The sequence below is a fragment of the Mus caroli genome, chromosome 1 (assembly GCF_900094665.2).
Source record: "Mus caroli chromosome 1, CAROLI_EIJ_v1.1, whole genome shotgun sequence".
NCBI classification, from domain to species: Eukaryota; Metazoa; Chordata; class Mammalia; order Rodentia; family Muridae; genus Mus; species Mus caroli.
The window spans coordinates 48754196-48768487 of NC_034570.1; the positions used below are offsets into that span (position 1 = coordinate 48754196).

The 14292-nt window shown below is 43.6% G+C and overlaps 1 protein-coding gene across 5 annotated transcripts in view; it reads right to left on the bottom strand.

The window, feature by feature from the left end:
* Ankrd44 (ankyrin repeat domain 44) overlaps positions 1 to 14292 on the bottom strand; it is a 286842-nt gene that overhangs the window by 209015 nt on the left and 63535 nt on the right. The window contains exon 1 of one of the 5 annotated variants that reach the window (XM_029478055.1): positions 11004 to 11766. The exons of the other annotated variants lie outside the window; for them this stretch is intronic. The gene's annotated coding sequence lies outside the window, so the exon portion shown is untranslated. Of the gene's footprint in view, positions 1 to 11003; positions 11767 to 14292 lie in introns of those variants that run through there. 5 annotated transcript variants of the gene reach the window in all.

Below are 14292 nucleotides of genomic sequence, written 5' to 3' on the forward strand. Positions count from 1 at the left end.
CCTTTTCATGTGTATGCAGAATTGTTTTTTTTACCTTGATTAAGTGGTAACATTATATATAATATCTATGACATGTGCATACAGAAAGAGTGAAAATGTTTCAAAATAAATATATGATTTAAAAGCAGTAACAAAAAAATACAGGAAGCCAATTATCAACTGAAACTCAAATATGCATATTTTTAATCGTAAAGTTAACATGGATGGAGAAGCATATTGTATAATATTCTGAACTTCGTACTATAAGTTTTTGTACTTATTGTCTGAATAGTTCCTCCATTTTGTCTGTATTGTAATTATTGAAATAATGATAAGTAATGCTTTTAATGTTTTTCCCACAATAAATACTGTCTTCTGCTAGTCTGAAAAAAAAAAAAAAAAAGAAAAGAAAAAGAAAACCAGTATTCAAACTGGATGTACATTCACAGTAACAATATATACTGTAGCTAAAAAGCAGAAACAGGTAAGAGGTAGGAGCCCATCAATTAACATCAGTGGATGAATAAACAAACAAAATGTAGTGTGGACATGTGATAGAATATTTCTCAGCCATAAAAGAAAATATAGTACATAATGTTGGAGAACATGAGTGAACTTTGAATATTTTATACTAAATAAAAGAAGCCAAACACAAAAGACTACTTTGTTGACAGATTTCATTTATGTGAAATGCTCAAACCTAGGAGCTAGGAATAAGAGGAAAGGGGAAGCAGCTGTTTAACAATACAGAGTTTCTTTCTAAGGTGATGAAATGCAGATAGTGATAACACCCAAATGAGATGGATGACACCGTGCACTGCATCTAAAACTGTCAAAATGGTGTGCAAGGTTTGTTTTGCCATACTATAAAAACAGAACAATGCCTAACAGTGTGAGTGCAGCTTCCTATTGCAGAAGGATGCACAGGGAGCAGGGTTGGAAGACCTCTACTGACACACTGAGCAGAGCTGTGGCTCCCCCTCTTCGGTAACTTCTTGCAGTTCCTATAATATCACTTGGAAGTCTATGTGCATATTAATACGTATATGCACCTGTGCGTATGAATGCATGTGCACACATGTGGACACCACTGGTCAAAGTCAGATGTCTTCCTCAGTCACCCTCTTCCGTATTTTTTGAGGCAAGGTGTCTCACTGAACCGAAGACACTAATTGAGCTAGCCTGGTTTCAGGGACCACCTGTCTCCTCCCATCCCACTGCCCTTGTTCTGAGGTTAGAGTTGGATGCTACGCTGCTACCCCAAGGCTTTTATGTAGATGTGGAATCAAACTTCCCCCTGTAAGGCTGGCACTCAACCCAGTGAGTCATCCCCCTCCCAGGCCATAATACTATTTTTGTTATAAAATATTTTTATAATATAAACTGAAACAACAATTTTAGAAGATATGACTTCTTGATACTCTGGAGCACAGCCAAGCAAGATTAAAGAGAATAAATAATGAGGAAATCTAAACCCACGGGTCAAGAGAAGTCAGCAGCAGCACACCCTGCTAGCCCTAGAGGTGGAGGCCACAGTAGCTGGAGGAAGCCCATCCTGCCCAAAGCTGGGGTTGTGGCCCTAAAGCTGCAGACTGCAGACTCGTCAGTAAAATGCCCCAATTTTTACAAAGTTGGAAATTTATTCAATATGTTTCAAACACTACAAGCCAAACAAAACACATCTTTAGACCAGATGTAGCCCACAGACGCCAGTTGGTAAATTCTAGTTCATAGAAAAAGAGTGTTTACCCTGGTGGGGGAAGGGGGTACTTTGAAAGACTATAGTTACAGCTATCAGAAAAGGGGAAAATGGCCAAGTGAGAGGCTGGAAGAGGAGGGGTTCCCTTCCAGGAGGTCAGACTGGACACAGTATAGGAGTGTATTTTCTAACAACAGAGCAAGTGTTCATCAGCAAAGAGGGAGATGGAGGATACAGTGACTGCTGTCCTTGTGGTGATCCAACAAAGTCTAATAAGCAGGATGCCTGCTTTGGGTTGGAAGGTGGGTTAGACCTAAGGCTCTCGACTGGACTCCCAGACCTGAGATGACTTCAGACAGTGCCTCAGCTACCTGCTAGCACTCAAGCTATGTCCAGGAGACCTTGGGTTTCCAAACCCCACCATGGCAGCTAAAGGAGGCAGGAAAGGACTGAAGGAGGAATGGGTCCCTGGAGCTCATCATGGGCTGAGCTTTACAGGTGTCTACAGTACCTCAGTGAAGCCCTCACAGCTCACAGGACATGTGACACAGTGATGTCATCTACAAGTGTGTGCCTGAGGACCACATGATCGGGTTTTTCCCACAACCTCAGAAGCATAGCTACAGTTTAACTAAGTTTGGATTATGTGTCAGGTTACAGTAATAACTAGATTTGGCTGCATGCACAAGCCAACCTTGCCTGGTAGCAAGATTGCATGATCAGAAGTCTCTAACCTGGTTCTTGAGGGGGAAACTAAGACTGTGGAGTTTAAGGGTATCCCAAGGTCTCTGCCAGGAAGATCTTTTACGAAGGTCTTTTTGGCCCATATGTCATGGATGTTCCATTGAACCATGGTCTTCTTCCTAAGCATTCAAACAACACAATGCCAATGCCTCAATGTGCCAGTGTGCTAGGTGTATTACCAGGACAGTTCCCAGCCTCTGCAATCTAAGGAAAGGACACAGAAGCAAACAATGACATCTCCAGGTGAGGGTGGGGGTATCAAAAAGAGGGACTCCAACCCAACTGTGTCAGAGGAGAAGGGTTCTAGATATGCTCTTGTTAAACTGAGGCCCTAGCTGACAGGAGATATAGGACTCCAGGTAGAGGGGGGAACAGTGCTCAGAGAGACCTTAACACACATAGGAAAATGCAATCAGGCCAGGGTAGCGCTGGAGCACAGGGTGTCATGAGTTACAGGGCAAAGCTGAGGTACCTCATGTGTACTATGCTGTCTTTGCCACTCTTCGCAAATAAATGGGAAGTGTGAATGCAAGGTTTAGCCCAAAAGAATGATATACTCAGACTTCCATGGTAGAACAGACCAGGCACAGTATGAAAACAGACTGGCAAAACTGGACTTCAGGCAAGGAGACCACATGGGGACTGCTGTGGTAGTAAGTCAGCCAGAATCCACTCAAAAGCAGTAGTAGGAAAGACGCTAATTGGCAGCAATGGCACATGTGCACTCTCTGAGTAATACGGTAGAATTGTAGTCCTTTTTATGCCTGAGTAATGTGGTAGAACTGTGGTCTTTCTTATGAATGCTCAGGCTAGACATGCAGGAGAGCCAAAAGCAAGCACCATGGAACCTGCTCTATTAGTCCTTGGCTAAGGAGTAGATGTCCAGAAAAGTGATTTCAGAAGTATTAAATAACATAGAAAAAGTTCACTGGTTGAATGTGTTTATTAATAATGAAGAGAGGATCTGGCTCCTTCATCAACTAGTCTCAAAGAATTATTAAGCATCAGGACCACATAACGTGGTCGTCAATACTCCTCAGAATTGTGTTCCTAGTATCTATCATCTAGGATTATATGCTCTCATCCTGTTTCACTCAAGGAAATTAAAAAGAATCTGCCTACATCCTAATCCATCATTCCTCGAGTAAAAATACCTATTTTTAGTAGAGGTGGAAATTAAACTAATAAATTAGAAAATTACCAAAAATGTATTAAATGTGGCCTTGTGCTGACTCAAATGAAAATTCCTTTTGTCATACTAGGGACAGTAACTAGGAGTTATTGAAACAAGTGTACCCAGAAGCTGGTCTAGAACAGGCAACCAGGAAACTGGGGCTCTGAGGTAGGCAGGGATGTCTGAAAACTGCCTCCGTCTCCACAGATCCCACCCGGTGTGCATCCTGATTCCTGGTGTGTCTGGGTGTCCTCACCAGTTCTTCTTGTCCATAATGCAGTGAGGCGTTCCTGCCATTCCTTCACCCCACCCTAGTGCAACAGCCACCCTCTGTTAAGCAGCTGTGCTTGCTACGGCATGCTGAGCTGCTTCTCCCTTAGAAGGGACTGCTATTTTTGTGACCCCTCAGATGACTCTTCCGCCCTTTTATCATTCCAGAATCAAAGCGGCCAACAAGAAGAAAGTGCATTAAATGAAACAGCCTCCATCCGTGTCCATTTCTCTCCTGGAATACAGCCCAAATCATGGCCATGGGTCCAAAGTCACTGAGAACACCCTCTAGTGGTGAGCCATCTTTCCTGGATACACTCATTGCTTTGGTCAAGGTATAATATATGTTCCAGACGCTCAAAGACATACAAGATTTGTTCATTATTTTAGATACCTTCTAACTAACTTCACAGAAAAGTCTCATAAACAGAGTGGAAGCTCAGTCGGGCCACAGGTGGCCTCCAGGTGAATGCTTGGTGTTAGGTTACAGCCACATGCTCCAAGCACCAAGGAGAGACCTAAGGAAAGGCTGGGAAGAGTGAGCAATTCATCTTCCACCATCCCCTTTCTCCACCGCCTATGAGAGTTGAGGTAGGTAAGTTTTAATCTCCAAATATGGGACTCAGTTCTCAGTGGAGAGGTAATTGAGTAAGGCTAAGCCAAGCCTCACACATCAGGTGCCTGACTTCACTAACAGTTCCCTCATACAAAGCTGTCAAGTAGGTTCTAACAGAACCCTGGGAGTCTAACAACCCCATGTAAGTGACCCGTTTTGTCTGAGCTATTTGCCTGCCTCTCTTTGGACATGGTGTGAATCATCCAATCAGCTATGTGAAAAAACAGGCATTTAGAATAAAGGCAAAATAGACTTAACAGCCAATAAATACTTAGAGGCAGCTCTCTGGGCTGCTCACTAAGTTGTGAGCATGATTCATTTTCTTGCTGTGGCTTACATGCTCATGGCTTCTCAGACGTGAAAAAGAAAGATGATCTGGGCAGTTTTTCAATGGGCCACATTTTTATGGTCCTCAAGATCCTAACTCTGATTATACAAAAACCTCTTCATTTCTTATGCAAATATATGACCCCAGGATAGGATAAATCTGAAACTCACAGACAACCAAAGCAAACAAAGTCTAGGAGGTGTCATAGTTCAGGTAAACCATTCTCCAAAGCTGGCTTGAAAATACCTCCTGGATTCCCCGGCTGCCCTCGAGTGGGAGTGCACAGGAGCAGGAGAGAGCATAACAAACATGCAGCCAAGTCAGGTCAGAAACTGCAGCTGAGCACGGAGTGAGAGGCCGAAGGGCAAGCACGGTCCTGCCCCCATAGAGGGAACAAGCGAACGGTAAATATCCAGGGTAGTGTGCTGAGTGAGAGCAGTGTTGCAGAGAGAATGGGCCTGTGAGTCGACCCCACCCCCCTCCATCTGGGGGATTTACAGATATACATTCACCATTGTGACCTCTAATGTGCCCTGAGTTCTAAGAGACATAAAGGGTTGTGTGACCCCCCCACACACACCCTTTCTCGGAGACCATTCCTTGCATCCCACCCCTCCCATGTGGCTAAGGTCAACCATTCTCTGGGCACCTTCTCCTGACTTCAAGGCCAGTTATTCGGTGGTTCTTACAGACACTGGGTCCTCTCTCTCTTCTCATATTTTCTTCACCTGAGATATGGTTTCTAATGATGACAGACCCCAAACCAAGAGAGCAGAGAACATACACGTAACCCAGTCACTTTCTCTTCTATGCAGGTCTGTGAACAGCACTCCAATGATGAGAAATTAGTAATCCAAAGTAAGCCGTCCTCTGAGACTGATTTTCATAAGACAATCCTCAGAAAAACCACCTTTATCATACAGTCCTAATTTAAACCCCAAATAAGGGGGAGACAGAGTTTGTACAAAAACTCATTTCCCACAGATTTAATGATTGCCTAGTCAGTCTATTGCTGCCAAGACAGAATTTACCAAAACTCTAAGTTTCCCTCCCTGGTGTCTACCACTGCAGTCCTAACTTCCAGCACAGAGCATGTCCTCAGTAACTCGATACTCATAATTCATTCCAACTCAGTCATGCTCATTCAAAATAACATGCTGGATCACTCTGCCTCTTCTACTCTAGTTTATAACACATGATCAATCAATAAGATCATCTCACAGAAAAGCATCCACATAGGTGAATATTCTACATCCCAGGGATGGCAGTGTTTTGTATCATACACGATTTGGCTCCAAAGAATTCAGTTATACCTATAAGAGAAGAAGATGAACACACATATCTCCAAGCAGCAGTCAATGCCCACATGCTCCAGCGTGAAAGAAAAATGGATACTCAACTCCACAGACCCATCGGTCTCAATCTCAGTACAGTAGGACCACACTACATAGAGCTTAAAGGATTCCTGATGTCCAAAGACATAGTTCATACAAGTTGGCCCCTCAATGCAAACTATCTCTATTGATCTGATGCTCAAAGAAATAGCAATCTGTTTTAACTCTATAGGCAAAACTGGCTATGTTGGCCTCAAGAAGACAGAGTGGGTAGGCTGCCAAGTTGAACCCTCGCAGGACTTTTAAGGTAGCTTTGAATCTACAAGCTTTACACATCTTGTAAGGGACAGAAACACTGCCCCTCACTCAGTAAGCGGCAAGCCGTCTTCACAGCCTGATGCATCACCTAAAATGAGGTTCCAAAGTGTAAGGGAGAGCTTTAGGGGAGGGCGTTATTCATCTGCTCACACGAGTGGCCTGTAAAAGCAGTGTGGGATGTAGATCGCATTACTTTTGGCACGGGCTCCGGTTTCGGCACAGGCTCAGGCTCCAGCATACCATCTTTCAATCAGTTTCCTGGTTTTCCTAAGAGGAACCAAGCTATCCACAAGGTGATTATTCCAGACAGCACACTCAGAATGGTTTGGGCTTTTTTTTTTTTTTTTCTAATTGGTTTCAACACGTTATTTCAAGATCTTTATTAAATATATTAAGCACATTTAACCTTAGCTAAAATAAATCCACCTAATTAGATGATAAAAAGAACAGCTCATTAGCAGAGAATGGGTAAATATTTTCTCTACTCCAGCTAAGCACTGCTTACAGTACTCTGTGCCATGTTATCATAATACCACTGTCAGCCTTTTGTGCTAAGCATAAAAATGTCACTGAACAAGTAACATAACTGGACCTGTCTCTTCGAGATCGACTCTGTCTCTCTGGCCAATGTAAGCCAAGTGTGTGTTTTCATCACCAAGGCAACTCTAACGCCTTTAATGGCCTGGCTTTCTAGACATTTTGAGTGAACAACCTTAGAGTTCGTTTTCTTTTATCTTTTAGAATAGTATATACCCCAACTACGTCGACTCCAAGAGTTGTATGTATTTATAGCATTAAGAATACAGAATATTTTATGCTAGGTTTCTTTGATGCTTTGGAAAATTTAGGATCACATTAAGCCATAGAGTCACTTCAGAGACAAGAGTCAAAGCCCAGGCAGAGGGGTGCTGGCTGTGCCCTCCAATGAGCGATGCTTAGCTCCACACTCTAACTAATATATAAATGAGAGACAAAATCTATTAAGTAAATATATAAATGATTATAAAGAGCATTTAAGAGGAAAAGTATCAACTCAACAACCAACATTTATCTCTTAGTCATTGGGTTACAAGTGAATTCTTTTCTGTTTTTGTCTTTTCTTTGTCTGTATATTCCACCCTTTACAGTTTACCTGTCTACCTCTGATACAGTTGGGAGATAGAAACATAAAAAGGAAATGCACACTCAGCCATTGGAGTTAAACTCCTTCTTAGCTAGGCTTTCCGAAGCCAAGTGAGAAGTCCCCAACAGCTATGGCAGAAGCAAGGCCTCCTGCAGGTCACAGAGACTCCCCTTGTGCTGGGTCAAAGTGGAATTCTGGGCTAGAAGCACTCACAGCTGTGCTGGGACAGCACATGTGTGCTTTGTAGCTACTGCCCCAGTGTGGTTCTCTAAGCTGGGCTGACACATCAAACCTAAGGGCAGAAAACACCATTTTTACTTCACTCTGTGAAGAACATTAGAAAAATAAACAGCCAAATTTTTCACCACAAGTTTTTGTTTGTTTGTTTGGTTTGTTGGTTGGTTGGTTTGATATTTGCTTTTATGTTAGACCAAGAGAAGACTATTTTGAGTGTTCACTTGCTAATGTTCAGCAGCTGAAGGTTTTGCAAGCATGAAGTCCTTACACACAGGTGTCAGACAGCCACGGTACCTCAACTGAACACTGGAAATGAAAGCACAAGAAGGAATGAGCTCCGTGTGCCCCATGCATCCACTCCTGAAGCCACAGATTAGAGGGAAAAAACGTCTTGAGTAACTGAGGATGGTCTTGAATGGCTTCAATTAGCAGAGAGAAAGATTTCTGGCTGAACGCCACATGTTGCCAATGAGAAAGCAATGTGCTCCAGGTTGGCCCGGTATCTGAAAGAAATATCTGGTACTTCAAAAGATATACATCTAAGCACTGTCACTAAGTAGCCATTTAATTAAAACTAATGTCTCAGCATAAATTCTGGAGGCCCAGGGGGGATAGTTTTAGAAATCAACCTGCAATTAAAGCTTTGGGGCTAATTATGTGGCAGCAGAGGCCCAGGGAGGAGGCAGGGATTTATGAGGCTGCTGCCTCCTTGCTGTCTTCCAATTCGCATTCAGTGTCAGAGCTCTGACTAACCCCTGCATCTGTGGCTCTCACCAGGCAACAGCACTGAGGCAGAAGGAACCCAAAGGTTACAATCAAACAGATCCAGGTTCCAGGATGGACACTGCACCCTGTTGGTGCCTGACTTGCTTAAACTGGGAGACGGAAACACCACCTGCTCCGTGAGCCATTGCAGTCAAGAGAGCCCTAGGTGAGAGCACAGGCTCTAACATCCATGTGTGAGGTACCACGTGTCCACTACAGCTCCAAAACGTACTGCCTCATTTGAAAATGCTCCTGAGAACTGGAGCTGTAGTCAAGAGAGGAGACAAGTTGCCTCTCACCTTAAAAGTCTCTAAGGAGAAAAGTACTGCTCACCCTACATCTCACTCTCCCTGGAAATCTAAAAGCTGTGTCTGGATCTCTCTGTGAACCAACCACACACCATCCTGCTGTCACCACAGGAAAAAAATCAGTGAGGCTTTCATCCCGGTTCCTCTCTCCATCTCGGGTGTGTTCCCTCCTAAGCAGTTGTGATTCAGACACCCCTGTTCTCGGCTGTCTTTGACTGAGGTAGACACAGGACCCAGAGTCTTTTTTATAGGCACTGACTTAATATGAGGGGAGCATGGGTTACTGTGTAGAGAAAGCTACATGTCACCATCTCCCTCTTCTCAGATCTGGAAGTAACTCTGCACTAGTATCATGGCTGTTTCCACTACAATGTTTCCCAAAGAAACTCCTTTCCATCCTCACAAGCATCAGTTTCTAGAAAGACTCATTGCCTTGAAATGACATGAAATGCAAGGGAGCCCTCAGCTGGCTTTGTAAGCAAGCACCCAGATACAAAACCAACCACCCAACATCACTCCTCCAGCCACAGAGGAAGTGGGCAGACACCTACTTACCACCCCAAATAAGGACTGAGCATCTTATAAGCAAACGGTCCCAGCAGAATTATCAGTATTTCATATCGTGGAAATATAAAAGGTTCCTATGAGCACAAGAGGAGCTTTGGGCCATTTTCTCATCACTGTCCGTCCAAGTGGCCTGGCTCTGCTGGAAAATATTATCATTGCTTTCTACTTCTTTTCTTGATCTAATAAGCTCCACATTATCACACATTCCAAAAAGATCACAACTAACTTCCATTTACTGGCTGGCTCCTGAGCTTTGGCCAGTTAAATCCCTACGGAGACAAAGAAAGATCCAGGGTGTCCAATATAACATAAATACCAACAGGGTGTCCTGTAAATTAGAGCCAACTCCGAAGCTCAAAAGCTATCCAGCCACTGGGATTTGCACTAAGGTAGAAAGATCCTACCCATTTGTAAAGCGTTGGTGTCATCACGAGGCACCAAACCTGCAATGTCTGAATAAGAGACAGACTAGCTACTACGACGTCACAGACTCTCCTGCAAGGACAGCAAACCCAGCCCCCTGGATCTGAAAGGTACTTGAAATCACCAGGTAAAAACGGTTAAAAAATTAAGCAACGTGAAAATGGCAGGGTACCCAGTCCAAAAGAAGCTGCTTTCCACTTTTGTGGAAAGCCATAATGGCTCAGAATCTCTCCTCCCCAAGGTACACCCTTGACCCTTCTGACCTGGGAGATAGAAAACTATGCTGGGTTGTTAGCAACCACGAGATCCAGTTTTCTCATCTGCTAAATGGGAGATTGGGAGGCACATTTTGTTATTGTTGTTGTTCTTCTTTCCAGATCCCAAAAGTTCACAGTACAGCTCAGAAGACACAACTCCCACAAAGTTTCTAGAAAACCATTTGAGCAATTGGTCCCAAGGGAAATCACTTTTAGCAACAAAGCCCTCCACTCCTGGTTGAAAATATTCATCCCTTCTGCTTCCTATTGCTGATGAAATAAGATGGGCAGGGACCTGCGGACTTAAGTCATAGACAAGAGGCTGTCCAGTCAAAACATTAGAGTGAAAGAGAGAGAGAGCGAACATCTGAATAGGATGAACCACCACATCAACAGAAGGAGTCTTGTTCAAAACAGCAAAGAGCAGAATACTCTGCTAACCAGCACTGACGTTCACACAGGAACACTGTTTACAGGACAAACTTTCAGTCATGTTTCTCAGAGTAGTAGAAGCAATTGCCATGACCCACAGGCTCCCTGACATGTCTAGAACTGCGGGAACTTGCTTCCGGTCCTGGGCACCGTTTCCAGCTCTTCCATACAGCGGCCTCTGTGTATAAATAGTTCCACATCTTTAGATTCAAGCGAAATGTTCTATCTGAGGTGAACACACAGATTTTTTTCCTACCTTTAGTCCCTCAGTGACTTAGTATAGAAACAATATACATGGCATTACTTATGCTGAGTATTTTTTATACACAACCTAGAGAGGCTTGGGAGCATACAGAAGGGTGTGGTTAGGCCACACATGTGGTACCACTGATACAAGGGACTTGCGTCTGGGTTTCCTTGCCAACACACCTAGGCTAGCTTTGCCTTCCCTTTGAGGCTGGTTCTATGGCTGCTCCCACACCAACGCCACAGTTGAAGGGCCAATTTTCCAGCCCTGCGGGCATCTCATAGTCCACTTCCCACTTCCCACAGGTCTCCGTCGTGGACTGAAGGAAGACTCCATTTCTGTAAGTCAAGAATTGAACTCTAGAAAGCAAACGACAGAGATAAGTAGGAATAGGGCAGAGGTGGAGAGGACTGAAGCCTCCCAGTGTGGGGCGAGGGGATGGGAGTAGGAAATGCATTATCAAAACATGTTAAGGTCCAGGGAGATAGCTCAGTTGATAAAATGCCTGCTGTGTGAGCCTAAGAGCCTGAGTTTCCCCAGAATTCACTTAAAAAATCCAAGTGTGATGGGACACTTAGAATCCCTGTGCTAGGGAGGTAAACAAACGCTGCGGGAAAGGGTGACACCCGGCTAGCCAGCCTAGCTGAGTCAGCAAATCCTAGGCTGAGCAATCCAGTCTCAACCAAGTAGACAGCACCTGAGATTAACACCTGAGTTTGACATGCAACTGGACACACACATACACACGTGAACACACACATATGCACACACGAACACACATATAAAAATAACCAATGGCCAATTTTGTAGTCTAAGTACACCGTACACTCCCAGAGCGCTCAACTATCTCTACTGTCTACCCCCAGGTGTGTGAGATTTCTGTCATTTGCATCCAAAAAACAAATTCTGACTCAAAAAGAAAAATGTGTAGTATAAGTTAACAAATATAAAAAAAATTCAAAAGGATCTGTTTCAAAAACAATAAACAAAGCAAAAACACTCAGCCACTGAAAACAGCCCCAACCTGAATTACAGCTCTGAAGGATCCCCTCATCTGGGAAGAACATTAAAAGGTAATTAGGTAAATGGTCTTCACAGGTCCATAGGGGATGGCACTATTAGGAGCTGTGGTTTCAGTGAAGGCCATATGGCTGGTTGGAGAAAGTGTGTCACTGGGGTGGCCTTGAGGTTCCAGAAGCGCTCTCTCTCTTCCTGCTGTCTGTGGATCCAGATGGAAAACTCTCAGTGACTCTTCTAGCACCAGGTCTGCCTGCATGCCAACATGCCTCCCACCATGACGACAATGGACTAAGCCTCTGAACTCTAAGCCAGCCCCAATTAGATGTTTTCCTTTATAAGAGTTGCCATGGTCATGGTGTCTCTTCATAGCAATAAAACCCCACTGAGCTATATCTCTAAGCCACATCCATATTTTAAAATATTTTCTGTATAAATTTATAATCATAAACATTGTAACATTAAGCCAATTATGATGGTACACACCTTTAATCCCAGCACTCTGGAGTCAGAGGCAATCAGATCTCTGTGAGTTCAAGACCAGCTTGATCTACATAGCAAGTCCAGGACAGCCAGGACTATGAAGAGAGACCTTGTCTAAAAGAGAAGGAGGAAGGGAGAAGAGAAGGAAGAAGGAAGAGAGGGAAAAGGAGGGAAGAGAAAGGGGAGAGTGGGGAGAGACAGAGAGGGGGAAACAGAAGAGTATAATACTGTAAAGGTTCAAATGAATGCAATTCTGCCATACAAACCCTTTTGAAGCTTACCTTTTCCACTCAGTCACTCATTTTCATTTATGTGTAGCATTCATTGCATGAAAAGTACCAAAATTTAGGAGCTAAAAAGATAGCTCAGTGGTTAGAAGCATAAATTACTCTTCTGGACTCAAGTCAATTCCTGGTACCCACATCAGGAAACACAGCCACCTATAACTGGAGCCACCAGCTCCAAAGAAGTCAACTCCTCTGTCCTTTGTGGGCACATGCACTCTCACGTGCACACAGACACACACACACATACACATAACTAAAAATAAGTTTTAAATACCAGTTTCACTCCATTTCAGTTAGGTTTGCTGGTCACTTGGCTGCTTTCACTACAATGCTATAAACAATCTCGTGCTTCTCTGCCTACATACAAATGAAAGGTGTGTGAACCCAGGAGTAAGACCACAGCCTAGAGATGTAGTGTCTACAGAACTTCAACCTGGCTACACACAAATCCTCTCCAACTATTCTGAACAACGTGTAGAACCAGGAGCAGCGATGCACTAAGAACTCATTCACCTGCCTCACCTCTAGCATGTGTTACTTCCCATATTCATTTCTATAAACTTTCTATAAACACAATTATCTCTACGTGTGCTCACTGCTATCCTTTATTCTGGAATGTCGCCCCAGGTGGCACTACTGGGAGGTGGTGGGCCCGTTAAGGGGCATGACCTAGAGGAAGGTCACTAGGTCTTTAGAGGAGTGCCCACAGAGGGAATTGTGGGACTCCATTCCTCCTTCTCATGTGCTCCCACTATGATGTTCCACCTTCCGTAACCCAAAAGCAACAGGATCAACCAATCGCGTATTAGAACTTACAGAACTGTAGATCAAACCTCCCTCTTCATGACTTAATTAGCTTGAATATTCTGCTATAGTGACTAAAATGCAACAAATAAACTTTAATGCCAAAATATTTAAATAAAAATGTTGATGAACTAATAAATACACATTTCCACATATACAAAAGCAGTCCCCCAAAAGCAATGGGTGCATCTCCATGTGTGCAACAGAATGCATTGAGACAAAGACATTTCTATCTGTGCTTATGAGTCCGTCAATGGCTTCTAAATGTTGGTTACATCTACAGAAAGGCTCTTGACCCCTTAAAATGCTCCCTGGGGATAAACATGTCCTGGAAAGCAAACCAAGTCCAAGACTTCATGAGACAAATGTCAGAAACACTGGCAACACCCCCAACACCACCATCACTGCCAACCACAATGCCAATACTAACATCACCACCAACCCTGTCAACACCAATGTCATCACCATCACCACCAACAAAACTGCCACCACCAACACTGCCACTACCATCACTACCAACACTGCCAATGCTACCACCACCACCACAAACATTGCCAATGCCACCACCGCCATCTCATGAGAACAGCTCTGCATGGCCCACATCCTTACCAGCGTGAAGATACTTAGAGGGAGAAATGAGAAATTGGTTGTTTTAAATTCTTAGCCATAATTGGTCTTTTCTCCTTGAATACAGAATCTTATTCTGCTGCATCCTTTTAAGAATTGTTAGAACTAAATATAGCACTTCCAAACTTTAACCAAGGGGTCAGGTAGGAGGCCGTTCTAAGACTGGTTCCAAATTTGCAGAGCAGCCTTGTTACGTATCAGGAGTAGTGGAAACTTCCTGCACTTGAAGTTCCATGGCCTTTATGATAAAACA